The sequence below is a fragment of the Pseudophryne corroboree genome, chromosome 1 (genome assembly GCF_028390025.1).
Source record: "Pseudophryne corroboree isolate aPseCor3 chromosome 1, aPseCor3.hap2, whole genome shotgun sequence".
NCBI classification, from domain to species: Eukaryota; Metazoa; Chordata; class Amphibia; order Anura; family Myobatrachidae; genus Pseudophryne; species Pseudophryne corroboree.
Genome location: NC_086444.1, coordinates 438,315,988 through 438,343,820, shown reverse-complemented (window position 1 = coordinate 438,343,820; position 27,833 = coordinate 438,315,988). Strand labels below are relative to the sequence as shown.

At 47.5% G+C, this 27,833-nt stretch overlaps 1 protein-coding gene across 5 annotated transcripts in view; it reads left to right on the top strand.

The window, feature by feature from the left end:
• Nucleotides 1-3,553: 3,553 nt before the first annotated feature.
• The window catches only part of CHD8 (chromodomain helicase DNA binding protein 8), a 371,271-nt gene continuing 346,991 nt past the window's right edge, over nt 3,554-27,833 (top strand). For 2 of the 5 annotated variants that reach the window (XM_063913515.1, XM_063913511.1), the window contains exon 1: nt 3,554-3,725. The gene's annotated coding sequence lies outside the window, so the exon portion shown is untranslated. Of the gene's footprint in view, nt 3,726-21,403; nt 21,544-21,600; nt 21,625-27,833 lie in introns of those variants that run through there. The other 3 variants (XM_063913512.1, XM_063913513.1, XM_063913514.1) reach the window with 3 other exon arrangements.

The window sequence follows — 27,833 nt, the reverse complement described above, 5'->3', positions numbered from 1 at the left end:
ATTTTATCACAACTTTTATAAATATGCACATTTAGAATTGATATGCACACAGCTTACAGAGTGAAGCTTAAGTAGAGACACAATGGCTGTGTACCAAATAATTGAAAAACTACACCCAATTCCCACCCCCTACAATGGATAGTAATCAAATGGCTTAAATAAATGGACATGGTATTCCAGCATACCATAAATCTACAAATTAAAATAAATTCATGAGTTCACACAGACTAGAGTCTGCAAATAATTTTGGTCAATAGCAGATTTCTGATACCTATAGCAGACTCTTAATGCCACACAGTAGTAGTGCCCTTATATACATAATGCCACAAAGTAGTGCCCTTATACACATTATGCCACACAAGAATGCCCCTAATACATTATTCCACAAATTATCACCCCCCCAATCCCCTCCCTATGTCTTTCAATAAATCATGATTTCATTCATAACTAATGCAGCCCAGGCTGATGCAACACTCACCCCCTGGCAAATATTAGTCTTTGGAAGGGGTACAATAACTGCTGAGTTCTCTCCTGGGCTGTCCTTCTCTGTTTGCTTTTCCACCTCTACCTGCTTAAGCTAACATCTCTAAGCGTATAAGCGTAACATTGAGGTTATCAACAGCAGTTCCTTATCCCTGCTTGACTCACTTTTCTCCCTTTTTCTGTCTCCCTCCTGAACAAGCCACTTCCCTAAACAATTCCTCCCTCACTTCTGCTCTTGACTCTGTTGCTTTGTCTATCACTACTTACCCTTGCAGATCAACACCTCAACCCTGGCATTCCAAATACACCTTTTTTTTCCTCCCACTCCCAGCTTAACCCTTTTCAATCTGGCTTCCATGCTCTTCACTCCACTGAAACTGCCCTTACGAAAGTCTGCAATGACCTCCTTGCTGCCAAATCCAAGGACCATTACTCTCTGCTCATTCTCCTCGACCTCTCAGCTGCTTTTGACACTGTGGATCACCATCTCCTCCAGCAAGCCTCCACTTCCTTGGTCTGTGTGATACTGCCTTCTCGTTACTGTCCTCCTACCTCTCTAAACGTTCCTTCCCAGTCTCATCTCATGGTTTCACTTTCCGCCCACTTACAACAGTAGTTTTCCCCCAAGGTCCTATTCTTGGACGGATCTCTCTTAATCTCCGTCTATATATCCTCTTTAGTTGAAGTTATCAGTATTTTTTGTCCTCCAATAAATTCTCTATGCTGATGATACTCAGATCTATCTTTCCTCCATGACGCCCCCTCCTCACTCGTATCTCCATCTGTCTCCATGCTATCTCTTCCTGGAAGTTCCAGCCCTTTCTTAAACTTAACATATTTCAGCCTTAAAAATAAACGATAACGACATAAAAGTCATTATCATTTATTTTTAAGGCTTATATCCTCCAGTGTGTATGGGGTAATATTGGTGACCGATGAACGATGCGCACTCTCGCACACCATTCAGCGATCACCAATATTGAGCTGACATGCAGCTCAACCCGTCAATGTCGGGCTGAGCTGCATGTTCGGGAATGCTGGTGGTGATGTCACAAAACGTTATCATGTAGTGTGTACCCGCCTTATACTAAGCCGATCATCTTTCCATCCTTCCGCATATCCTCTCATCTCACAATTTCTCGGTCTATTGACACACAACTATCTCTTCCTAGATATTCAAGCCCTTTCTTAAACTTAACATTTCTAATACTAAGCCGATCATCTTCCCATCCTCCTGCATAACCGCATATATCACAATTTCACAATCTATTGACACACAACTATCTCCTCTAGCCCCCAAGTGCACTGACTTAGAGTTATTGTTCACTCCTCCCTCTCCTTCAAACTACACATTCAGTGCAGTGCCTTTCGCATTTTTGCTGTTTCAATCTCAAAAAAGTTCCAGGATCAAACTCTTTCTCACCCTGGATACTACTAAGACCCTCATCCACTTGATGGATTTTGCCTGTGCTGCTCCCTACATCTGAAATTCTCTCTCCCTATCAGACTCTCCACATCTCTACAAAACTTCAAATGGGCTCTCAAGACCCACTTCATCATCAAACTCAGCCATCTCTCATCCTAACCCTCTGTTCCACGCTCAATGTCTACCCCATCTGTGTCACACCTGTTTGTCTGCCACTCCCCTTTAGAATGTAAGCTCTCACGATCAGGGCCCTCTCCCCTCCTGTACTTTGCCTTCCATAGCTTATATTATCATCTACTCCTACAATAATGGCACCTAACACTTGGTTTCTGCCATCTTGATGCTTATTTCAGCGTTATGAGTGCTGATGCGGGAAGCTGTTAAAGTACCGCTAGTCGGGATTCCGGCGGTCACAATGTGGCTGCTGGAATACTGGCGACACAGGCTATTCTCCCTTTGTGGGTGTCCATGACACCCATAGAAGGAGAATATAACCTGTGGTGATCGCAGCGATCCACCGTGCTTTCTAGTGCTCGTCCCGCTGCCGGGATCCCGCTGTCGGGATTATGACAGCCAGGATCTAGGGTTACCACCTCATCCCTTTAATTCTGGACACATATTAATTACACAGGTTCCGTGACTGATTAAAACCAGGTGAAATGGAGTCTTGAAGTCAGCCAGCCACAGAACCTGTGTAATTAATATGTGTCCAGAATTAAAGGGATGAGGTGGTAACCCTAGATTCCCGTCCGCCGACATTTCATACTTAACCCATACTTGCCTACCTGACCCTCTCCATGAGGGAGAAAATGCTCTGTTCCTGGACTTTCCTGGTAATGTATGATTGCCATCACCTGTGGTGAAACACCTTTCTTATCAATTAACTAGCTCACCACAGGTGATGGTAATCATACATTACCAGGTAAGTCCAGGAACAGAACATTTTCTCCCTCATGGAGAGGGTCAGGTAGGCAAGTATGCTAATCCGCTGATGCAGTTGTGCTTATAAACAATGTATTTGTCCTGCATTGTCTTATACTGTAATTTGCTGTTTTATTATTCTGCTCATTTGTTTATGTACTTTGTTAGGCGCTGCAGAACATTTGTAGTGGCATATTAATAATAATAATAATAATATTGTGTGTAGGTTTTGTATATGCCAGTTTGTATCTAATTTTATCAATAAATATTGTTTAGTTGGGGTAGACAGAAGTTTCTGGTTTACACTTTTCATGAAGTAGATATCTAAATTTTAAAATACACATTTATATACTTAAAATAGTGCAGTTTTATTTTTTTACAATTTTTTTTTTTGCATTATTACAAGCAGATTGGCAAGTATAATATATGTTACTTTTAAAGTACTAATGTAAAACATACAAAAAACATAAACTTTTTTTTTCCTAAATGAAATGTCTTATTATCCAGGATCCTGGAATAAAAACGACAGATATAGATTTCCAATCAGGCGTCACTAGGACTGCCCAATCTGAAGGACCCCTCTGCCCTCTTCCGTGGGTATTTCCTGGAGAGTACAATCTAGTTTTTGTGTGAATGACGTCACTATTCTGTCTGACTGATAGGCCCGTGCACCAATTACATTGTAAGGTTGGGAGGGATTTATCTCCCGGGACCTATCAATGAACAGACCGTAGTGACGTGAGGCGCAGTTGTGTGAGGCTGAGCTGCACCGCGCAGCACGTCCATGTTCGGCTCAGCCGGGACCAGCTCATAAAGGGTCAACAGCGGCCGGGACCCGGACAGTGTGACGTCACAGGTGAGACGGGGGCGTTGACGTCACAGAGTGGGGTCACAGGTGAGACACTGGGGGTGGGGTATGATGTCACATCTGTAGCGGCAGCATCCCGCATCCCTGTGTATGTACACGCGTGTCCCCCGGTGGGGTATAGGCTCGGGATGTGTGTACATTAGAATGAACGTACAGTAACTTCCCCGCTGCGGTCCCAGGCCTCCACGGTCACCGTGCTCCTCGCGGCCTGCCCCTCACTCTGCATAACGCTGTGTGCTGCGGCCGTAGTATTGTGTGACACAGACAATAACAGGAGGGCAATGATCTGGCTCCATTGGCGGACGCATTACATTTTGGAGTATCTGGTCATCGGGTGTACATACATAATACTGTACAGTGTATGATGACCAGTAACATTCAGTCACTGTTACTATGTATATACTGCAGGCATCATAGTTATAAAGTATACTATGCAAAAGGATATATATTAAAGGGTGGACCCCCCCCCCCCCCCCTTTTCCCCAGTTGTTTTTGTTTTTTCTTCTAGTCCTACACAGTGACACTCATTGGAAGCCTTTAATGCACGTTTTAATCCCTATTAAGTACTCTCTGATATTGGTAGTGTAAGAAATACAGTAAATTAATGGAGCTGTGCTCGCACACAATTCTCTTTGCCTTCATTTTGATGTTGCCTGTACTTTTTTTTGGAAATGTTGAAGCACTATAGGGGTATATTCATCGAGAAGTGAGCCAGTGGAGAAGTTGCCCATGGCAACCAATCAGCTGCTATGTATAATTTTATAGAATGCACTTGATAAATGTTAATAGAAAGCTGACTGGATAAGAGTTTTGGAGTCCTGTGGGGGTGACTCAGTTCTATGTGATGGCTGCGATGTCCCTTATTGGCAGTAACATTGCACCTGATGGAGGTGTGTGGGAAAACATGCGTTGTTAGTGCCTACCGTAAAATGGCATTTCTGTGCACAGCTGAACATCACGCGATGTTTGACGGCGCATGACGTACAATTGGTTTGGCCCGTGTCGGCGTGTTGATTAAGCACATAGCAGAGAAGCTTTCAGATGTGTTAATGTTCTTCGAATATTCTGTTCAAAGCAAGGACAAAGTACAATGTGGTATTAGTGCTATAACTGGCATTGTTTTTTAGGTTCTAGAATTTAGACTTAGATTTATTTAAGATCTCTAGAACCGGGCATAAACCACCTGCGTCTTACACAACCTTGACAATATCAATAATCTTGTTCTCACATATATGCTACTAACTGTCTACTGTTCTGTATACAGATAGGCAATCGTTTTGCTCATTTTTAAAGGATACTTTGTGAATAGAAAGGTATTGCTATGGGATCAGTAAGAGATCCCGGCGGACAGAAGCCCGACGCCGGGAGCCCGACAGCCGGGATCCTGGCGTGAGCGCAGCGCGTCCCCTCGTGTGCTTGCTGCGCTCACCACGCTTTGGGCCCGGTGGCGACCTTCGGTTGCCACAGGTTTCTGTTCCCCTCTGGCTGGTGGCGTGGACCACTACCCAAGAGGGGTAACCAGCTGGTGGTCAGGACTCTGACCGCTGGTATTTCAGCTGGTGTCGGGATTCCGGAGTCTGTATCCTGACCGCCGGGATCCTGACAGGCGGTCAGTTGACTGCCTTCCATTGCCATGTATCATTTCTCTGACGTCCTAGTGGATGCTGGGACTTCCGTAAGGACCTTGGGGGAATAGCGGCTCCGCAGGAGACTGGGCACAAAAAAGTAAAAGCTTTAGACTAGCTGGTGTGCACTGGCTCCTCCCCCTATGACCCTCCTCCAAGCCTCAGTTAGATTTTTGTGCCCGGCCGAGAAGGGTGCATGCTAGGTGGCTCTCCTGAGCTGCTTAGAAGTAAAAGTTTAAATAGGTTTTTTATTTTCAGTGAGTCCTGCTGGCAACAGGCTCACTGCATCGTGGGACTAAGGGGAGAAGAAGCGAACTCACCTGCGTGCAGAGTGGATTGGGCTTCTTGGCTACTGGACATTAGCTCCAGAGGGACGATCACAGGTTCAGCCTGGATGGGTCCCGGAGCCGCGCCGCCGGCCCCCTTACAGAGCCAGAAGAGCGAAGAGGTCCGGAGAAATCGGCGGCAGAAGACGTTCCTGTCTTCAGATAAGGTAGCGCACAGCACTGCAGTTGTGCGCCATTGCTCTCAGCACACTTCACACTCCGGTCACTGAGGGTGCAGGGCGCTGGGGGGGAGCGCCCTGAGACGCAATAAAACATGTTTAAACCTTATATGGCTAAAGAAATACATCACATATAGCTCCTGGGCTATATGGATGCATTTCACCCCTGCCAGTTTTCCTAAAAAAAGCGGGAGAAAAGGCCGCCGTGAAGGGGGCGGAGCCTATCTCCTCCGCACACAAGCGCCATTTTCCCTCAGTTCCGCTGGAAGGAAGGCTCCCAGACTCTCCCCTGCAGTCCTGCTACAGAATCAGGGTAAAACAAGAGAGGGGGGGCACTATTGGCAGTTAATATAAAACAGCAGCTATAAAGGGAGTAACACTTACATAAGGTTATCCCTGTGTGTATATATATATATATATATATATATATATATATATATATATATATATATATATATATATATATATATATATGCGCTCTGGTGTGTGCTGGCAAACTCTCCTTCTGTCTCCCCAAAGGGCTCGTGGGGTCCTGTCCTCTTTCAGAGCATTCCCTGTGTGTGTGCTGGGTGTCGGTACGATTGTGTCGACATGTATGAGGAGGAAAATGATGTGGAAGCAGAGCAATTGCCTGTGTTAGTGATGTCACCCCCTAGGGAGTCGACACCTGACTGGATGGTCGTATTTAAAGTCAGCACTTTGCAAAAAACTGTTGACGACATGAGACAGCCGGCAAATCAATTAGTGCCTGTTCAGGCGTCTCAGACACCGTCGGGGGCGCTAAAACGCCCGTTACCTCAGATGGTCGACACAGACCCAGACACGGATACTGAATCCAGTGTCGACGGTGAGGAGACAAACGTAATGTCCAGTAGGGCCACACGTTACATGATTACGGCAATGAAGGAGGCATTGAATATTTCTGACACTACAAGTACCACAAAAAAGGGTATTATGTGGGGTGTGAAAAAACTACCAGTAGTTTTTCCTGAATCAGATGAATTAAATGAGGTGTGTGATAAAGCGTGGTTTTCCCCTGATAAAAAACTGCTGATTTCTAATAAATTATTGGCACTATACCCTTTCCCGCCAGAGGTTAGGGCGCGTTGGGAAACACCCCCTAGGGTAGATAAGGCGCTCACACGCTTATCAAAACAAGTGGCGTTACCGTCTCCCGATATGGCCGCCCTTAAGGAACCAGCTGATAGAAAGCTGGAAAATATCCTAAAAGGTATATACACACATACTGGTGTTATACTGCGACCAGCAATCGCCTCAGCCTGGATGTGCAGTGCTGGAGTGGCTTGGTCGGATTCCCTGACTGAAAATATTGATACCCTGGATAGGGACAGTATATTATTAACTATAGAGCATTTAAAGGATGCATTACTATATATGCGAGATGCACAGAGGGATATTTGCACCCTGGCATCTAGAGTGAGTGCGATGTCCATTTCTGCCAGAAGAGCGTTATGGACGCGACAGTGGTCAGGTGATGCGGATTCCAAACGACATATGGAAGTATTGCCGTATAAAGGGGAGGAGTTATTTGGGGTCGGTCTATCGGACCTGGTGGCCACAGCAACGGCTGGAAAATCCACCTTTTTACCCCAGGTCACCTCTCAGCAGAAAAAGACACCGTCTTTTCAAACTCAGTCCTTTCGTTCCCATAAGGGCAAGCGGGCAAAAGGCCACTCATTTCTGCCCCGGGGCAGAGGAAGGGGAAAAAGACTGCACCAGGCAGCCTCTTCCCAGGAGCAGAAGCCCTCCCCCGCTTCTGCCAAGTCTTCAGCATGACGCTGGGGCCTTACAAGCGGAATCAGGCACGGTGGGGGGCCGTCTCAAGAATTTCAGCGCGCAGTGGGCTCACTCGCAAGTGGACCCCTGGATCCTGCAGGTAGTATCACAGGGGTACAAATTGGAATTCGAGACGTCTCCCCCTCGCCGGTTCCTGAAGTCTGCTCTACCAACGTCTCCCTCCGACAGGGAGGCGGTAGTGGAAGCTATTCACAAGCTGTATTCCCAGCAGGTGATAATCAAGGTACCCCTCCTACAACAGGGAAAGGGGTATTATTCCACGCTGTTTGTGGTACCGAAGCCGGACGGCTCGGTGAGACCAATTTTAAATCTAAAATCCTTGAACACTTACATAAAAAGGTTCAAATTCAAGATGGAGTCACTCAGAGCAGTGATAGCGAACCTGGAAGAAGGGGACTATATGGTGTCTCTGGACATCAAAGATGCTTATCTCCATGTCCCAATCTACCCTTCTCACCAAGGGTACCTCAGGTTTGTGGTACAAAACTGTCATTATCAGTTTCAGACGCTGCCGTTTGGATTGTCCACGGCACCACAGGTTTTTACCAAGGTAATGGCCGAAATGATGATTCTTCTTCGAAGAAAAGGCGTCTTAATTATCCCTTACTTGGACGATCTCCTGATAAGGGCAAGGTCCAGGGAACAGTTAGAGGTCGGAGTAGCACTATCTCAGGTAGTGCTACGTCAGCACGGGTGGATCCTAAATATCCCAAAATCACAGCTGATTCCAACAACACGTCTACTGTTCCTGTGGATGATTCTGGACACAGTCCAGAAAAAGGTGTTTCTCCCGGAGGAGAAGGCCAGGGAGTTATCCGAGCTAGTCAGGAAACTCCTAAAACCAGGCCAAGTGTCAGTGCATCAATGCACGAGAGTCCTGGGAAAAATGGTGGCTTCTTACGAAGCGATTCAATTCGGAAGATTCCATGCAAGAACTTTTCAGTGGGATCTGCTGGACAAATGGTCCGGATCGCATCTTCAGATGCATCAGCGGATAACCCTATCTCCAAGGACAAGGGTGTCTCTCCTGTGGTGGTTACAAAGTGCTCATCTTCTAGAGCAGGCATTCCCAACCACGGTCCTCAAGGCACACCAACAGTGCAGGTTTTAGTGATATCCAGGCTGCAGCACAGATGGTTAAATCAAAATAACTGAGCTACCAATGAAGTCACCTGTGCTGAAGCCTGGATATCACTAAAACCTGCACTGTTGGTGTGCCTTGAGGACCGTGGTTGGGAATGCCTGTTCTAGAGGACCGCAGATTCGGCATTCAGGATTGGATGCTGGTGACCACCGATGCCAGCCTGAGAGGCTGGGGAGCAGTCACACAGGGAAGAAATTTCCAGGGCTTGTGGTCAAGCATTGGAAACGTCTCTTCACATAAATATCCTGGAACTAAGGGCCATTTACAATGCACTAAGTCAAGCAAGGCCTCTGCTTCAGGGTCAGTCGGTATTGATCCAATCGGACAACATCACGGCAGTCGCCCACGTCAACAGACAGGGCGGCACAAGAAGCAGGAGGGCAATGGCAGAAGCTGCAAGGATTCTTCGCTGGGCGGAAAATCATGTGGTGGCACTGTCAGCAGTGTTCATTCCGGGAGTGGACAACTGGGAAGCAGACTTCCTCAGCAGACACGACCTCCACCCGGGGGAGTGGGGACTTCACCCAGAAGTCTTTCAAGTGATTGTAAACCGTTGGGAAAAACCAAAGGTGGACATGATGGCGTCCCGTCTCAACAAAAAACTGGACAGATATTGCGCCAGGTCAAGGGACCCTCAGGCAATAGCGGTGGACGCTCTGGTAACACCGTGGGTGTACCAGTCGGTGTATGTGTTCCCTCCTCTGTCTCTCATTCCAAAAGTACTGAGAATCATAAGAAGGAGAGGAGTGAAGACTATACTCGTGGCTCCGGATTGGCCAAGAAGAACTTGGTACCCGGAACTGCAAGAGATGCTCACGGAGGACCCGTGGCCTCTACCTCTAAGAAAGGACCTGCTCCAGCAGGGACCTTGTCTGTTCCAAGACTTACCGCGGCTGCGTTTGACGGCATGGCGGTTGAACGCCGGATCCTGATGGAAAAAGGCATACCAGATGAAGTCATCCCTACCCTGATCAAAGCTAGGAAGGATGTAACTGCGAAACGTTATCACCGCATTTGGCGAAAATATGTTTCCTGGTGTGAGGCTAAGAAGGCCCCCACAGAGGAATTTCAACTGGGTCGTTTCCTGCATTTCCTGCAAGCAGGACTGTCTATGGGCCTAAAATTAGGATCCATTAAGGTTCAAATTTCGGCCCTGTCGATCTTCTTCCAGAAAGAACTGGCTTCATTGCCTGAAGTTCAGACGTTTGTCAAGGGGGTACTGCATATACAACCTCCTTTTGTGCCACCAGTGGCACCTTGGGATCTCAATGTAGTTTTAGGGTTCCTAAAATCACATTGGTTTGAACCACTCACCACTGTGGAATTAAAATATCTCACATGGAAGGTGGTCATGCTGTTAGCTCTGGCGTCAGCCAGGCGTGTCTCAGAAATGGCGGCTTTGTCATATAAAAGCCCTTACCTAATTTTTCATTCAGACAGGGCAGAATTGAGGACTCGTCCTCAATTTCTCCCTAAGGTGGTTTCAGCGTTTCACATGAACCAACCTATTGCGGTGCCTGCGGCTACTAGGGACTTGGAGGATTCCAAGTTGCTGGACGTAGTCAGGGCCCTGAAAATATATGTTTCCAGGACGGCTGGAGTCAGAAAATCTGACTCGCTGTTTATCCTGTATGCACCCAACAAGCTGGGTGCTTCTGCTTCTAAGCAGACGATTGCTCGTTGGATTTGTAGTACAATTCAGCTTGCACATTCTGTGGCAGGACTGCCACAGCCAAAATCTGTTAAAGCCCATTCCACAAGAAAAGTGGGCTCATCTTGGGCGGCTGCCCGAGGGGTTTCGGCTTTACAACTTTGCCGAGCAGCTACTTGGTCAGGGGCAAACACGTTTGCAAAATTTTACAAATTCGATACCCTGGCTGAGGAGGACCTGGAGTTCTCTCATTCGGTGCTGCAGAGTCATCCGCACTCTCCCGCCCGTTTGGGAGCTTTGGTATAATCCCCATGGTCCTTACGGAAGTCCCAGCATCCACTAGGACGTCAGAGAAAATAAGAATTTACTTACCGATAATTCTATTTCTCATAGTCCGTAGTGGATGCTGGGCGCCCATCCCAAGTGCGGATTGTCTGCAATACTTGTATATAGTTATTGTTACAAAAAATCGGGTTGTTTATTGTTGTGAGCCATCTTTTCAGAGGCTCCAACGTTTATCATACTGTTAACTGGGTTCAGATCACAGGTTGTACAGTGTGATTGGTGTGGCTGGTATGAGTCTTACCCGGGATTCAAAATCCTTCCTTATTATGTACGCTCGTCCGGGCACAGTATCCTAACTGAGGCTTGGAGGAGGGTCATAGGGGGAGGAGCCAGCGCACACCAGCTAGTCTAAAGCTTTTACTTTTTTGTGCCCAGTCTCCTGCGGAGCCGCTATTCCCCCATGGTCCTTACGGAAGTCCCAGCATCCACTACGGACTATGAGAAATAGAATTATCGGTAAGTAAATTCTTATTTTAACACACTTGCAGCTCTGTCCCGCAATAATAAAACATGCAAGTATGTTTCCTCTATATTTGTGTGTGCGCGCGCAGAGGAGCTTTACAAAAATACAAATATATGGTACAGTAAGTCTGCTTGCGGGGTGATGAACTCAGACCTATTCATGCTGTGCTTTAATACAATAGCATGCCAGCAGTCGTGCTCGGATGTAACCATTTTCCAATACCTGTTATATAACATTTGGTGATTTCAAACTAATACCTCTTCTAGGTCAAAATGCCGGGTTGCACCCGGGATTTTGTGGATGGCTCCAACCTGGATGCGACCCGGCTGAGACACCTTTCAGACTGGCAGCAGGACAGCGATGTCACTGTTCACGTGAGCAGTGCCGGCGCTTGGTGATGAGATCATAGTGTTCATTCTAGCACCCTGCACCTTTCAAAATCCATGCAGTTCTTCTTTCCTGCCTGGGGTGTCGCTCTCTGCTCTGGTGCTTCCCAGCACACTCTGGTCTGTATTTCAGTGCTGAGATACAGACCAGAGTGTTCTGAGAAGCACCAGAGCAGAGAGCGACACTCCAGGCAGGAAAGAAGAACTGCATGGATTTTGAAAGGTGCAGGGTGCTAGAATGAACACTAAAGGTGCATACACACGGAGAGATTTTAACTACGAGAGATTTTGACTGAGCGATTTCCCTTGACCTAGCAATAGGAGATTTTGACTAACTTTTCCAGCGATTTTGACTAACTTTACCAGCGATTTTGGCTATGAGCGATTTTGGCTATGAGCGATTTTGGCTAACTCATTTAAGCAAGGGGATGCTTTTTCTTTTCCAGCGACGTAGCCAAAATTGACTTGCCTGCACAGTCTATTTTTAGCAGCGATAGCGACCTGGCGGGGACGCGCATCGCTATCGCTGGCTGTGTACACACAGAGCGATATGCACTAACTTTCTGAGCGATTTTGACTATAGTCATAATCTCTCAGCTATATCGCTCCGGGTGTATGGACCTTTAAGATCATTTCCTAGCGCTCTCTCTTCCTATTCTGTAAACAGGTCCCGGGTTGGATTGACCCAGCTTACCCGTTAACACAGGGTTGGATTTATGGGTCACTGGATCCGGGTTGAGGGGTTCCACTGACAAATCCCTGGTTCAATTGAAATAACCCAGGATTTTATTGTCAGTGGAAAAGGGGACTCGTATCCTTTCACACCGCCATAATAACACGGGTTATTGCTCGGTGGGAAAGGGTTACTAAAATAAAAGCTGGGTCCGGTGACCCGGGAATCCAACTCGGGTAGGTTGCAGGGTTGGTCTCTGGGAAGGGCCAGGATACAGGGCAGTGCGAACTGGTAACCTGAGTCCTGTGCAAACCCTATGGTTAGCCAGGGCCCTGTGTGCAAGCAGAGGAGAAACACTGGCAATATCCCGGGTCCAGCCTGTGGTGTGAACAGGCTGAAACCCCGTGTTCAGTGACCTGGGCTGGACCTGGGAATTGGTGTGGAAGGGGTATTACAGTGAATGTAAGACTTTAATACTCACTTCTCCTGAGATGCAAAGTCTTACAGGGGAGTATGAGCATGAGTATTCACAGTGGTATTTTGCATTCCCCAATAGCACAGAAATGTATTTTGTTGTATGCAAATGTGTTAGGGTTACTGCTGGTTCATCCTCTCTGATAAAACTACTCTAACAGGGTGGCTTCAGTGTTATAAATTAAGTTTTCTGTGTATTTGTCCCGGATGAGCAAACTCAAGGTCCTCCTCAGCCAGGGTATCAAACTTGTAGAATTTTGCAAAAGTGTTTGATCCCGACCAAGTAGCAGCTCGGCAAAGTTGTAAAGCCGAGCCGCCTCGGGCAGCCGCCCAAGAAGAGCCCACCTTCCTCGTGGAATGGGCTTTTACTGATTTAGGATGCGGCAGTCCAGCCGCAGAATGTGCAAGTTGAATCGTGCTACAGATCCAGCGAGCAATAGTCTGCTTTGAAGCAGGAGCACCCAGCTTGTTGGGTGCATGCAGGATAAACAGCGAGTCAGTTTTTCTGACTAGCCGTCCTGGAAACATAGATTTTCAGGGCCCGGACTACGTCCAGCAACTTGGAATCCTCCAAGTCCCGAGTAGCCGCAGGCACCACAATAGGTTGGTTCAAATGAAACGCTGATACCACCTTTGGGAGAAATTGGGGACGAGTCCTCAATTCTGCCCTGTCCATATGGAAAATCAGATATGGGCTTTTACAGGACAAAGCCGCCAATTCTGACACACGCCTAGCTGAGGCCAAGGCCAACAGCATGACTACCTTCCACGTGAGATACTTCAACTCCACGGTCTGAAGTGGCTCAAACCAATGTGATTTTAGGAAATCCAACACAACGTTGAGATCCCAAGGTGCCACTGGAGGCACAAAAGGGGGTTGAATATGCAGCACTCCCTTAACAAACGTCTGAACTTCAGGCAGTGAAGCCAGTTCTTTCTGAAAGAAAATAGACAGGGCCGAAATCTGGACTTTAATGGATCCCAATTTTAGGCCCATAGTCACTCCTGACTGTAGGAAGTGCAGAAATCGACCCAGCTGAAATTCCTCTGTTGGGGCCTTCCTGGCCTCACACCAAGCAACATATTTTCGCCATATGCGGTGATAATGTTTTGCTGTCACATCCTTCCTAGCTTTTATCAGCGTAGGAATGACTTCATCTGGAATGCCCTTTTCCATTAGGATCCGGCGTTCAACCGCCATGCCGTCAAACGCAGCCGCGGTAAGTCTTGGAACAGACAGGGCCCCTGCTGTAGCAGGTCCTGTCGGAGCGGCAGAGGCCAAGGGTCCTCTGAGATCATTTCTTGTAGTTCCGGGTACCAAGTTCTTCTTGGCCAATCCGGAACGATGAGTATAGTTCTTACTCCTCTCTTTCTTATTATCCTCAGTACCTTTGGTATGAGAGGAAGAGGAGGGAACACATAAACCGACTGGTACACCCACGGTGTCACTAGAGCGTCCACAGCTATTGGCTGAGGGTCTCTTGACCTGGCGCAATATCTTTTTAGCTTTTTGTTGAGGCGGGACGCCATCATGTCCACCTGTGGCCTTTCCCAACGATTTACAATCAGCTTGAAGACTTCTGGATGAAGTCCCCACTCTCCCGGGTGGAGGTCGTGCCTGCTGAGGAAGTCTGCTTCCCAGTTGTCCACTCCCGGAATGAACACCGCTGACAGTGCTAGCACGTGATTCTCCGCCCATCGAAGAATCCTTGTGGCTTCTGCCATCGTCATCCTGCTTCTTGTACCGCCCTGTCGGTTTACATGGGCGACCGCCGTGATGTTGTCTGACTGAATCAGCACCGGTTGGTTTTGAAGCAGGGGTTCTGCTTGACTCAGGGCATTGTAAATGGCCCTTAGTTCCAGAATATTTATGTGTAGGGAAGTCTCCTGACTCGACCACTGTCCTTGAAAGTTTCTTCCCTGAGTGACTGCCCCCCAACCTCGGAGGCTTGCATCCGTGGTCACCAGGACCCAGTCCTGAATGCCGAATCTGCGGCCCTCGAGAAGATGAGCACTCTGCAGCCACCACAGCAGAGACATCCTGGCCCTCGGGGACAGGGTGATCAACCGATGCATCTGAAGATGCGATCCGGACCACTTGTCTAACAGATCCCTCTGAAAGATCCTTGCATGGAACCTGCCGAAGGGAATTGCTTCGTAAGAAGCTACCATCTTTCCCAGGACTCGCGTGCAGTGAGGCACCGACACCTGTTTTGGTTTCAGGAGGTCCCTGACCAGAGATGACAATTCCTGGGCCTTCTCCTCCGGGAGAAACACCTTCTGTTCTGTGTCCAGAATCATGCCCAAGAACAGCAGACGCGTCGTAGGAAACAGCTGCGACTTTGGGATATTCAGAATCCAGTCGTGCTGTTGCAGCACTTCCCGAGATAGTGCTACTCCGACTAACAACTGCTCCTTGGACCTTGCCTTTATAAGGAGATCGTCCAAGTACGGGATAATTATAACTCCCTTCTTTCGAAGGAGTATCATCATTTCGGCCATTACCTTGGTAAATACCCTCGGTGCCGTGGACAGACCAAACGGCAACGTCTGGAATTGGTAATGACAGTCCTGTACCACAAACCTGAGGTACTCCTGGTGAGGTGGGTAAATGGGGACATGTAGGTAAGCATCCTTGATGTCCAGTGACACCATAAATTCCCCCTCTTCCAGGCTTGCAATAACCGCCCTGAGCGATTCCATTTTGAACTTGAACTTCCTTATATAAGTGTTCAAGGATTTCAAATTTAGAATGGGTCTCACCGAACCGTCTGGTTTCGGTACCACAAACATTGTGGAATAGTAACCCCGACCCTGTTGAAGGAGGGGAACTTTGATTATCACCTGCTGAAGGTACAGCTTGTGAATTGCCGCCAGTACTACCTCCCTTTCCTTGGGAGCAGCTGGCAAGGCTGATTTGAGGTAACGGCGAGGGGGAGACGCCTCGAACTCCAGCTTGTATCCCTGAGATACCACTTGTAGAACCCAGAGATCCACCTGTGAGCGAACCCACTGGTCGCTGAAGTTCCGGAGACGCGCCCCCACCGCACCTGGCTCCACCTGTGGAGCCCCAGCGTCATGCGGTGGACTTAGTGGAAGCAGGGGAGGATTTTTGTTCCTGGGAACTGGCTGTCTGGTGCAGCTTTTTCCCTCTACCCCTGTCTCTGGGCAGAAAGGAGGCGCCTCTGACCCGCTTGCCTTTCTGAGGCCGAAAGGACTGTACTTGATAATACGGTGCTTTCTTAGGCTGTGAGGGAACCTGAGGTAAAAAAGTCGACTTCCCAGCTGTTGCTGTGGATACGAGGTCCGAGAGACCGTCCCCAAACAATTCCTCACCCTTATAAGGCAAAACCTCCATGTGCCTTTTAGAATCAGCATCACCTGTCCACTGCCGAGTCCATAATACTCTCCTGGCAGAAATAGACATTGCATTAATTCTAGATGCCAGCCGGCAAATGTCCCTCTGTGCATCCCTCATATATAAGACGACGTCTTTAATATGCTCTATGGTTAACATTGATTCCCTTGACAGGGATACTATTTTGCTATCTGACAGGGTATCAGACCAAGCAGCTGCAGCACTACACATCCATGCTGAAGCAATTGCAGGTCTCAGTATAGTACCTGAGTGTGTATACACAGACTTCAGGATAGCCTCCTGCTTTCTATCTGCAGGCTCCTTTAAGGCGGCCGTATCCTGAGACGGCAGTGCCACCTTTTTTGATAAGCGTGTGAGCAAGGCGCCACCCTAGGGGATGTTTCCCAACGTAACCTGTCCGTTGACGGGAAAGGGTACTCCATTAGTAACCTCTTAGAAATCACTAATTTCTTATCTGGGGAACACCAAGCTTCTTCACACAATTCATTTAACTCATCAGATGGGGGAAAAGTCACTGGCTGTTTTTTCTCCCCAAACATAATACCCTTTTTAGTGGTAACCGGGTTAATGTCAGAAATGTGCAACACATTTTTCATTGCCGTAATCATGCATCGGTTGGCCCTTGTGGACTGTACATTTGTCTCATCCTCGTCTACACTGGAGTCAGACTCCGTGTCGACATCTGTGTCTGCCATCTGAGGTAGCTGGCGTTTTTGAGACCCTGATGGCCTCTGAGACGCCTGGGCAGGCGCGGGCTGAGATGCCGGCTGTCCCAAAGCTGTTACGTCATCGAACCTTTTATGCAAGGAGTTGACACTGTCGGTTAATACCTTCCACATATCCATCCACTCTGGTGTCGGCCCGCAGGGGGCGACATCACACTTATCGGCTCCTGCTCCGCCTCCAAGTAAGCGTCCTCATCAAACATGTCGACACAGCCGTACCGACACCGCACACACACAGGGAATGCTCTGACTGAGGACAGGACCCCCCACAAAGTCCTTTGGGGAGACAGAGAGAGAGTATGCCAGCACACACCAGAGCGCTATATAACAGAGGGATTTACACTAACACAAAGTGAATTTTCCCCCAATAGCTGCTTATATCACCTTTTGCGCCTAAATTTATGTGCCGCCCCTCTCTTTTTTTACCCTTCTTGTAGTGTATACTGCAGGGGAGAGCCTGGGGAGCGTCCTTCCAGCGGAGCTGTGAAGAGAAAATGGCGCCGGTGTGCTGAGGGAGATAGCCCCGCCCCCTCCGCGGCGGGCTTCTCCTGCTTTTTTAATAATGTTAATGGCGGGGGATTAGGCACATATACAGTTTATAACTGTATTATGTGCACATTTGCCAAAAGGTATACTTATTGCAGCCGAGGGCGCCCCCCCCAGCGCCCTGCACCCTCCAGTGACCGGAGCGTGTGGTGTGCTGTGGGAGCAATGGCGCACAGCTGCAGTGCTGTGTGCTACCTTATTGAAGACCGGAGTCTTCAGCCGCCGATTTTCTCCTGGTTCTTCCGTCTTCTGGCTCTGCAAGGGGGATGGCGGCGCGGCTCCGGGAACGGACGATCGAGGTCGGGCCCTGTGTTCGATCCCTCTGGAGCTAATGGTGTCCAGTAGCCTTAGAAGCACAAGCTAACTGCAAGCAGGTAGGTTTGCTTCTCTCCCCTAAGTCCCTCGTAGCAGTGAGTCTGTTGCCAGCAGATCTCACTGAAAATAAAAAACCTAACAAATACTTTCTTTTCTAGTAAGCTCAGGAGAGCCCACTAGGTGCATCCAGCTCTGGCCGGGCACAGATTCTAACTGAGGTCTGGAGGAGGGGCATAGAGGGAGGAGCCAGTGCACACCAGATATAGTACCTAATCTTTCTTTTAAGAGTGCCCAGTCTCCTGCGGAGCCCGTCTATTCCCCATGGTCCTTACGGAGTACCCAGCATCCACTAGGACGTCAGAGAAAATGACATGGGATCCCCCGTATTTTAACAACCAGCACCGGGCTCTGCGCCTGGTCCTGGTGCAAAAAATACGGGGGACAAAGAGTAGGGGTCCCCCATATTTTTTGTTCCAGCACCGGGCTCCACTAGCTGAACAGATAATGCCACAGCCGGGGGTCACTTTTATACAGCGCCCCGCAGCCGTGGCATTAAATACCCAACTATTCACCCCTGGCCGGGGTACCCTGGAGGAGTGGGGACCCTTTCAATCAAGGGGTCCCCCCCCCAGCCACCCAAGGGCCAGGGGTGAAGCCCGAGGCTGTCCCCCCCCCCCCCCCATCCAAGGGCTGCGGATGGGGGGCTGATAGCCATGTGTAAAAATGAACGAATATTGGTTTTTGCAGAACTACAAGTCCCAGCAAGCCTCCCCGCAAGCCGGTACTTGGAGAACCACAAGTACCAGCATGCGGCGGGGGGGGGGGATGGGCCCGCTGGTACCTGTAGTTCTACTGGAAAAAAATACCCAAATAAAATCAGGACACAGACACCGTGAAAGTATAAGTTTATTATATACATGCCGACAAACATACTTACCTATGTTGACACGCCTACTCTGGCCTCGTCTCCAATGTCGACGTCCGGGGTATCTGAAAATAAAATTATACTCACCTGATCCAGTGTCCAGTTCTTTTATTATAATCCACGTACTTGGCAAAACAAAAAAATGCATTTACCCGAACCAGACGGACTGAAAGGGGTCCCATGTTTACACATGGGACCCCTTTCCCCGAATGCAGAGACCCCCCGTGACTCCTGTCACAGAAAGGTCCCTTCAGCCAATCAGGAAGCGCCACGTCGTGGCACTCTCCTGATTGGCTTTGCGCGTCTGAGCTTGCAGACAGCGCATCGCACAGCTCCCTCCATTAGTTTCAATGGTGGGAACTTTGCGGTCAGCGGTGGGATTACCACCGCGGGTGACCTCACCGCTGACCACAAAGTTCCCACCATTGAAGATAATGGAGGGGGCTGTGCGATGCGCATCTGACAGCTCCGACGCGCATACAGCCAATCAGGAGAGTGCCACGAAGTGGCGCTTCCTGATTGGCTGAAGGGACCTTTCTGTGACGGGAGTCACAGGGGGTCTCTGCATTCGGGGAAAGGGGTCCCATGTGTAAACATGGGACCCCTTTCAGTCCGTCTGGTTCGGGTAAATGCGTTTTTTTTTTGTTTTGCTAAGTACGTGGATTATAATAAAAGAACTGGACACTGGATCAGGTGAGTATAATTTTATTTTCAGGTACCCCGGACGTCGACATTGGAGACGAGGCCAGAGTCGGCGTGTCAACATAGGTAAGTATGTGTGTCGGCATGTATGTAATAAACTTATACTTTCACGGTGTCTGTGTCCTGTTTTTATTTGGGTATTTTTTTTGCAGTAGAACAGGTACCAGCGGGCCCGTTTCCCCCCTGCATGCTGGTACTTGTGGTTCTCCAAGTACCGGCTTGCGGGGGAGGCTTGCTGGGACTTGTAGTTCTTCTGCAAAAAACAATATTCTTACATTTTCAACAAGGCTATCAGCCCCCCATCCACAGCCCTTGGATGGGGGGGACAGCCTCGGGCTTCACCCCTGGCCCTTGGGTGGCTGGGGGGGGGGACCCCTTGATTGAAGGGGTCCCCACTCCTCCAGGGTACCCCGGCCAGGTGTGACTAGTTGGGTATTTAATGCCACGGCCGCAGGGCGCTGTATAAAAGTGACCCCCGGCTGTGGCATTATCTGTCCAGCTAGTGGAGCCCGGTGCTGGTACAAAAAATACGGGGGACCCCTACTTTTTGTCCCCCGTATTTTTTGCACCAGGACCAGGCGCAGAGCCCGGTGCTGGTTGTTAAAATACGGGGGATCCCCTGTCATTCCCCCCCCCCCCCCGTATTTTGGCAACCAGGACCGGCTCAAAGAGCCCGAGGCTGGTTATGCTTAGGAGGGGGGACCCCACGCAATTTTTTTTCCGGGTTTTTGACCATTTTTAAAAATCTGATCAAAATCCGTCAAATTGGCCGTTTTTCGACAGCGGGACTGTCGAATTAGTTTTTTATTGAATATGTCGAATTCCGGCACCCACCTGCCGGAATTCGACGGTCGAATTGTGTCGAATTTAAAAACGGTAGAATTCCACCCCGAATTCGACCGCAATTGCATATACCCCAGTATCTAGCTATCTGTCCATCTTTCTGATGCAATATATTCTTATAGGATTATTCCTTGATTTATATGTACTTGAGAAGAAAACACCAATTTAGACAGGTTCATTTTGTTTTACAATATATACATAGCACACTTTGGAAATATATGTAATAATGGTCCTAAAAATCAGAATCTGTACACTAACTTGCACTGCAAAAAGTGTAAAATTGTATCATTAATTAGACAGTGTTTAGTTGTACACATACAGTATCTGTCCTTGACTCTGGGTGATTTGATACATTATTACTGATTCCAGTTGGTATTAGTGTAAATGCAGCTGACAGAGACCTCGGAAACGTGCACAGCATATTTTAAATCACACTTTTTTTTTTTTTTTCTATCTTCACAAATTCCTCTACTGTCGTTTTAAGACTTCACTTCTGCTGGCCCTATTTAGGGTACAAGATATTTTGGTGTGATAATTCAGTCATCTCATGTATTATCCCTGGTGCAGGATTTTCTCTTTTCCTGTATGGTGATACTGTAATATTGGGCATCCTCTCTGTACGTTATTTTCAGACTCGCTTCATGGGAGGCTGCCATCCATAATTCCATGAGATGCAGCCTCACTCTATATGTAGAAAAGCCATATTTATTTATTGAACTAGTATAGTATATGCTTTGAAACGTGTGCTTTATGTCACATTTGTTTATATTGGTGTGGTCTGTATATGTCGGTATGGGTGGTTACAGTTTGCTAGCTCTCGGGGCATCTGTGTGTGCTGTGGTTACATAAAGAAGTGTAAGTTGGGTAAGCCTTTGTAAATGAGCAGTATGGTGCCTCCGTTTTGATGCCGGTGCTCGCTCCCACCGCTATAGCGCTGTGTGGAGCTGATCGCCGTAGGATACTGCCATGTATCGCCAATCTGTGTGTGCTTTTCATTCATTCCCTGTCGCTTCGGTCGGCTAAATCGAGGCTGGTTCCGCTCTTGCCTTGGATACGGCTAGGCCTAAATGCAGGGGGCGGAGCGAATCTCTCAACCTAATGTCGTGCTTTGCCAGTACACGTGATTGACTCTGTAGTCGTCAAATAGCAAAGGGCGGTGTCGGTGGTGACACGGCCGAGAGAGGGCGGGGCATGGCGTGGGTTAGGTTGCGCCGTATGTGTCTGTATGGGGAGGAGAGTGCTCAGTGTATAGCAGCAGCATGTGTGTAGCCGGGAGCTTATGTGTGTGTAGCTGCACACCGTGTAAATATACAGCCTGCGGAGCAGGTAAGGGCATTGCTTACAGTAGCCTCTTATTCTCCATGTCTTGTCTTACAGACATGCTTGTGGGGTATGTAGTAATGGCAGGTAAGGACGTGTGTGTGTGCACTTTCTTACGGACACTGATTGTGTGTAAAGTAATAGCACATTTCTGCCTCTCACTTTCGGTCAAGCTGGATAACCCAGTATAGCAAAACTACATTGGGACAAGATAGCTAGGGCAGTGGTGTGTGTATGGTATCTGATGTGCAGATTTCTAATAACGTATGCACAGAGGTTGTGTTATTAGTGTGTGTTTATACACTGTGGCTGCTTGTACTCACACCAAGCCACCCAACAATGAGGTAGTAGCTGTATGTGTGCACACACATATCACTGCTATTTATTTACATAACAACTTTAAACCCATTTTGAGAATGTTTCAGCCTTCCTGCTTTGATGTTTGGCCCAGTGAAGGTTATGGGCAGAGTTTGAACCTTGTCATTGATTCTTTGCTTATGTTTGTTGTAAACAAAAATGTCTTCCTGGCTGTTAGATCAAATTGTTGGTCCGCTTTCAAGTTTAATGGCAAAAGTATTACAACCTGTCAATATGGTTATATCATTTGCACAAGCATAATAGCTTAGTATTCTATTTCTTTAGCGATATGGTGCTGTGATCTGTTTAGGATTATGGGATTTTTTTCAATTTTTATTAGCCTATACTAAAGATTTTACGACTTGTTTTTGTAGTAAATAGTTCAACTACCAAAATTGTGATGGTGCCTGCTGTCAAACGGGCTCTTTAACCATATTTTTACAGCTAGAAATGTGCTTGTGTTAATGGCACACAATTTACACTGTATAAATGCATTAAAGTGAATGGAGATGGGATTATGCCAGAGGTTCCCAAACTGTGTGCCGTGGCTCCCTGGGGTGCCTCGGGACACTTGCAGGGGTGCCCTGGGTTGGTGGCCCAGGACCAATTAAAATTATTCATGGTCAATATAATAGGCAAAACCAGTGCTGGTGGCTGCCAGTCATAAAATATGTGGCCAAACAGAAGCAAATCTTGTCCCTCACCACACAACTGACACTAAGGATGACATATAAACGCGATCTACTTAATGTAATATTTCTTTCTAAATTTCTCAATAAGAAATTTTTGGCCTAGGGGTGCCGTGAAAAAAATTCTGATATTCTAGGGCGCCGTGATTCAAAAAAGTTTGGAAACCACTGGATTATGCACATAAAACCTGCTTTCAGTGTTTTGCAAGTGCAATTACTCCTGTGTGATAAGGAAATAACCCTCCTAGGTACTTCAATGTGTCCACACAGAATAGTTGACATAATATAGCTGGAAAAACATCAGCCTGACACTACTCTTACTAAGGTGTTAATAAAACAAATGAAGGAATTATTACAAGAGCTAAAATATAACCTACAGATATTTGCAGCATATTTTCATGCTAGTTTTCTATTTGTAACAAATGCTTGGTAACTATTTTTGGCACTCTCAAAAAACCTTGTCTGATATCCCTATATCAGTGCCCAAACTTTCTTGAATCACTGTGCCCTAGAGCATCAGCATTTTCATCACGGTACCCATAGGATAAATAAAAAAAAAATAATTGAAAAATGTGGAAAGAAATAGTACATTAAGTATATTGTGCCTACACGTCATCCTTAGGGTCAGTTATGTGGTTGTGTACAGAGTTGTGCTTCTGATTGGCCACATATTTTATGATTGGCAGCCACTAGCACTGGTTTTATCTTTCCCTTTAACCATAAATAATGTGATTTGGTCCTGGCCCACCAACCCATGGCAACCCCTGCAAGAGCCTCATGGCACCCCAGGGTGCCTATGCACACAATTTGGGAACCACTGCCATATATCATTGATTGTTTCTCTTGTTGTAATCTGATTACATTTGTGTACTACTTGTATAAAGTGTTTGTCTAATCCAGGCATGTCAAACTCCAAATCCGAACTGGGCCGAATTATTGAGGTCTAAAGGCCCATACACACTTGCCGATTAAAATGAACGTTGTTGCTCATTTTCCCCCTTTCTGAGCGACGTTGCTCATTTTATCTGCAAGTGTGTATGCCGCCAGCGACGATCGATGCAGCAGACACAATCTAGCAGGTCGCTCACTTCAGCGCTATGTGAAGTGAGCACCCCCCCCCCCCCCATCTCTCCGCTCAGCACACATTGCGAGTGCTGAGTGGGGGGAGAGATGTGTGCTGAGCGGTCTGTGATAGATCGCTCGGCACACATCTCTAGGTGTGTACCCCCTTAAGTCTTGTGTGGCCCGCAAGGAAAAAAATAAATAATAATAAATATAAAAAATTATATATATATATATATCTATATATATATATATATATCTATATATATATATATATATATATATATATATATATATATATATATATATATATATCTCTATATATATATAATATATATATATATCTGTCTCCTACAGAATACTCAGACACTGCTTAACTAGCAACGTTTCAGCGCATGGCAGCGCTTTTATCAAGCCACGTATAACACAAATTAATACACTTACCAGCTTTATACATCCTGCCACCGCGATAAGCAGCTCCCGCCGGGCTTCCGTATCCAGTCACTGCATAGACCTTCACAGAAGTGACGGCGGACTCCATGGCAACTAGACAAACAATAACACCAGCGTGACAGCAGAAGAACATACATATTAAAAACAGCAGCACAAGTTTATCTAATTTACAGACCTCTAAACAATTACACAAATAGTTGGTATACACTTCAAAACCTTCAATAATGTTGTATATAAAACCTAATTTCTCTGACGTCCTAGTGGATGCTGGGGACTCCGTCAGGACCATGGGGATATAGCGGCTCCGCAGGAGACAGGGCACAATAATAAAAGCTTTAGGATCAGGTGGTGTGCACTGGCTCCTCCCCCTATGACCCTCCTCCAAGCCTCAGTTAGATTTTTGTGCCCGACGAGAAGGGTGCAATCTAGGTGGCTCTCCTGAGCTGCTTAGAATAAAAGTTTAAGTTAGGTTTTTTATTTTCAGTGAGTCCTGCTGGCAACAGGCTCACTGCTACGAGGGACTTAGGGGAGAGAAGAAAACTCACCTGCGTGCAGGATGGATTTGCTTCTTAGGCTACTGGACACCATTAGCTCCAGAGGGAGTCGGAACACAGGTCTCACCCTGGGGTTCGTCCCGGAGCCGTGCCGCCGACCCCCCTTGCAGATGCCGAAGTTGAAGAGGTCCAGAAGGCGGCAGAAGACTTTCAGTCTTCATAAGGTAGCGCACAGCACTGCAGCTGTGCGCCATTGTTGTCAGCACACTTCACCAACAGTCACCAACTGTCACTGAGGGTGCAGGGCGCTGGGGGGGGCGCCCTGGGCAGCAATGTATAATACCTTTTTATGGCTAAAATACATCACATATAGCCCTTGAGGCTATATGGATGTATTTAACCCCTGCCAGATCTCACAAACTCCGGGAGAAGAGCCCGCCGAAAAGGGGGCGGGGCCTATTCTCCTCAGCACACGGCGCCATTTTCCTGCTCAGCTCTGCTGTGAGGAAGGCTCCCAGGCTCTCCCCTGCACTGCACTACAGAAACAGGGTTAAAACAGAGAGGGGGGGCACTTATTTGGCGATATGATTACATATATAAAAATGCTATAAGGGAAAACACTTGTATAAGGGGTTGTCCCTGTATAATTATAGCGTTTTTGGTGTGTGCTGGCAAACTCTCCCTCTGTCTCCCCAAAGGGCTAGTGGGGTCCTGTCCTCTGTCAGAGCATTCCCTGTGTGTGTGCTGTGTGTTGGTACGTGTGTGTCGATATGTAGGAGGACGATGTTGGTGAGGAGGCGGAGCAAATTGCCTGTATTGGTGATGTCACTCTCTAGGGAGTCGACACTGGAATGGATGGCTTATTTAGGAATTACGTGATAATGTCAACACGCTGTAAGGTCGGTTGACGACATGAGACGGCCGGCAAACAAATTAGTACCTGTCCAGGCGTCTCAGACACCGTCAGGGGCTTGTAAAAACGCCCATTTACCTCAGTCGGTCGACACAGACACAGACACGGACACTGACTCCAGTGTCGACGGTGAAGAAACAAACGTATTTTCCTTTAGGGCCACACGTTTCATGTTAAGGGCAATGAAGGAGGTGTTACATATTTCTGATACTACAAGTACCACAAATAAGGGTATTATGTAGGGTGTGAATAAACTACTTGTAGTTTTTCCTGAATCAGATAAATTAAATGACGTGTGTGATGATACGTGGGTTTCCTCCGATAGAAAATTATTGGCGGTATACCCTTTCCCGCCAGAAGTTAGGGCGAGTTGGGAAACACACCTTAGGGTGAATAAGGCGCTCACACGCTTATAAAAACAAGTGGCGTTACCGTCTCCAGATACGGCAGCCCTCAAGGAGCCAGCTGATAGGAAGCTGAAAAATATCCTAAAAGTATATACACATATACTGGTGTTATACTACGACCAGCAATCGCCTCAGCCTGGATGTGCAGCGCTGAGGGGGCTTGGTCGGATTTCCTGACTGAAAATATTGATACCCTTGACAGGGACAAGATTTTATTGACTATAGAGCATTTTAAGGATGCATTTCTATATATGCGAGATGCGCAGAGGGATATTTGCATTCTGGCATCAAGAGTAAATGTGATGTCCATATCTGCCAGACGACAGTGGTCAGGTGATGCAGATTCCAGACGGCACATGGAAGTATTGCCGTATAAAGGGGCGGTCCATCGGACCTGGTGGCCATGGCAACAGCTGAAAAATCCACCTTTTGTTACCCCAAGTCACATCTCAGCAGAAAAGGACACAGTCTTTTCAGTCTCAGTCCTTTCGTCCCCATAAGGGCAGGCGGGCAAAAGGGCCAGTCATATCTGCCCAGGGGGAGAGGAAAGGGAAGAAGACTGCAGCAGGCAGCCCATTCCCAGGAACAGAAGCCCTCCACAGCTTCTGCCAAGTCCGCAGCATGACGCTGGGGCCGTACAAGCGGACTCAGGTGCGGTAGGGGGTCATCTCAAGAGTTTCAGCACGCAGTGGGCTCACTCACAAGTGGACTCCTGGATCCTACACGTAGTATCCCAGGTGTACATTGGAAATTCGAGACGTCTCCCCCTCACAAGTTCCTGAAGTCTGCTTTACCAACGTCTCCCTCCGACAGGGAGGCAGTATTGGGAACAATTCACAGGCTGTATTCCCAGCAGGTGATAATCAAAGTACCCCTTCTACAACAAGGGAAGGGGTATTATTCCACACTATATTGTGGTACTGAAGCCAGACGGCTAGGTGAGATCTGAAATATTTGAACACTTACATACAAGCGTTCAAATCAAGATGGAGTCACTCAGAGCAGTGATAGCGAACCAGGAAGAAGGGGACGATATGGTGTCACTGGATATCAGGGACGCTTACCTACATGTCCAAATTTGCCCTTCTCACCAAGGGTACCTCAGGTTCGTGGTACAGAACTGTCACTATCAGTTCAGACGCTGCCGTTTGGATTGTCCACGGCACCCCGGGTCTTTACCAAGGTAATGGCCGAAATGATGATTCTTCTTAAAAGAAATATGGACGCTTTCCTGATAAGGGCAAGGTCCAGAGAACAGTTGGAGGTCGGAGTAGCACTATCTTAAGTAGTTCTACGACAGCACGAGTGGATTCTAAATATTCCAAAATCGCAGTTTTTTCCGACGACACGTCTACTGTTCCTAGGGATGATTCTGGACACAGTCCAGAAAAGGATGTTTTCTCCCGGAGAAGAAAGCCAGGGAGTTATCCGAGCTAGTCAGGAACCTCCTAAAACCAGGAAAAGTATCAGTGCATCATTGCACAAGGATCCTGTGAAAAATGGTGGTTTCTTACAAAGCGATCCCATTCGGTAGATTTCACGCAAGAACCTTTACGTGGGATCTGCTGGAAAAATGGTCCGGATCGCATCTTCAGATGCATCAGCGGATAACCCTGTCTCCAAGGACAAGGGTGTTTCTTCTGCGGTGGCTGCAGAGTGCTCATCTATGAAAGGGCCGCAGATTCGGCATTCAGGACTGGGTCCTGGTGACCACGGATGCCAGCCTGAGTGGCTGGGGAGCAGTCACACAAGGAAAAAATTTCCAGAGAGTGTGATCGAGTCTGGAGACTTCTCTCCACATAAATATACTGGAGCTAAGGGCAATTTACAATGCTCTAAGCTTAGCAAGACCTCTGCTTCAAGGTCAGCCGGTATTGATCCAGTGGGACAACATCACGGCAGTCGCCCACGTAAACAGACA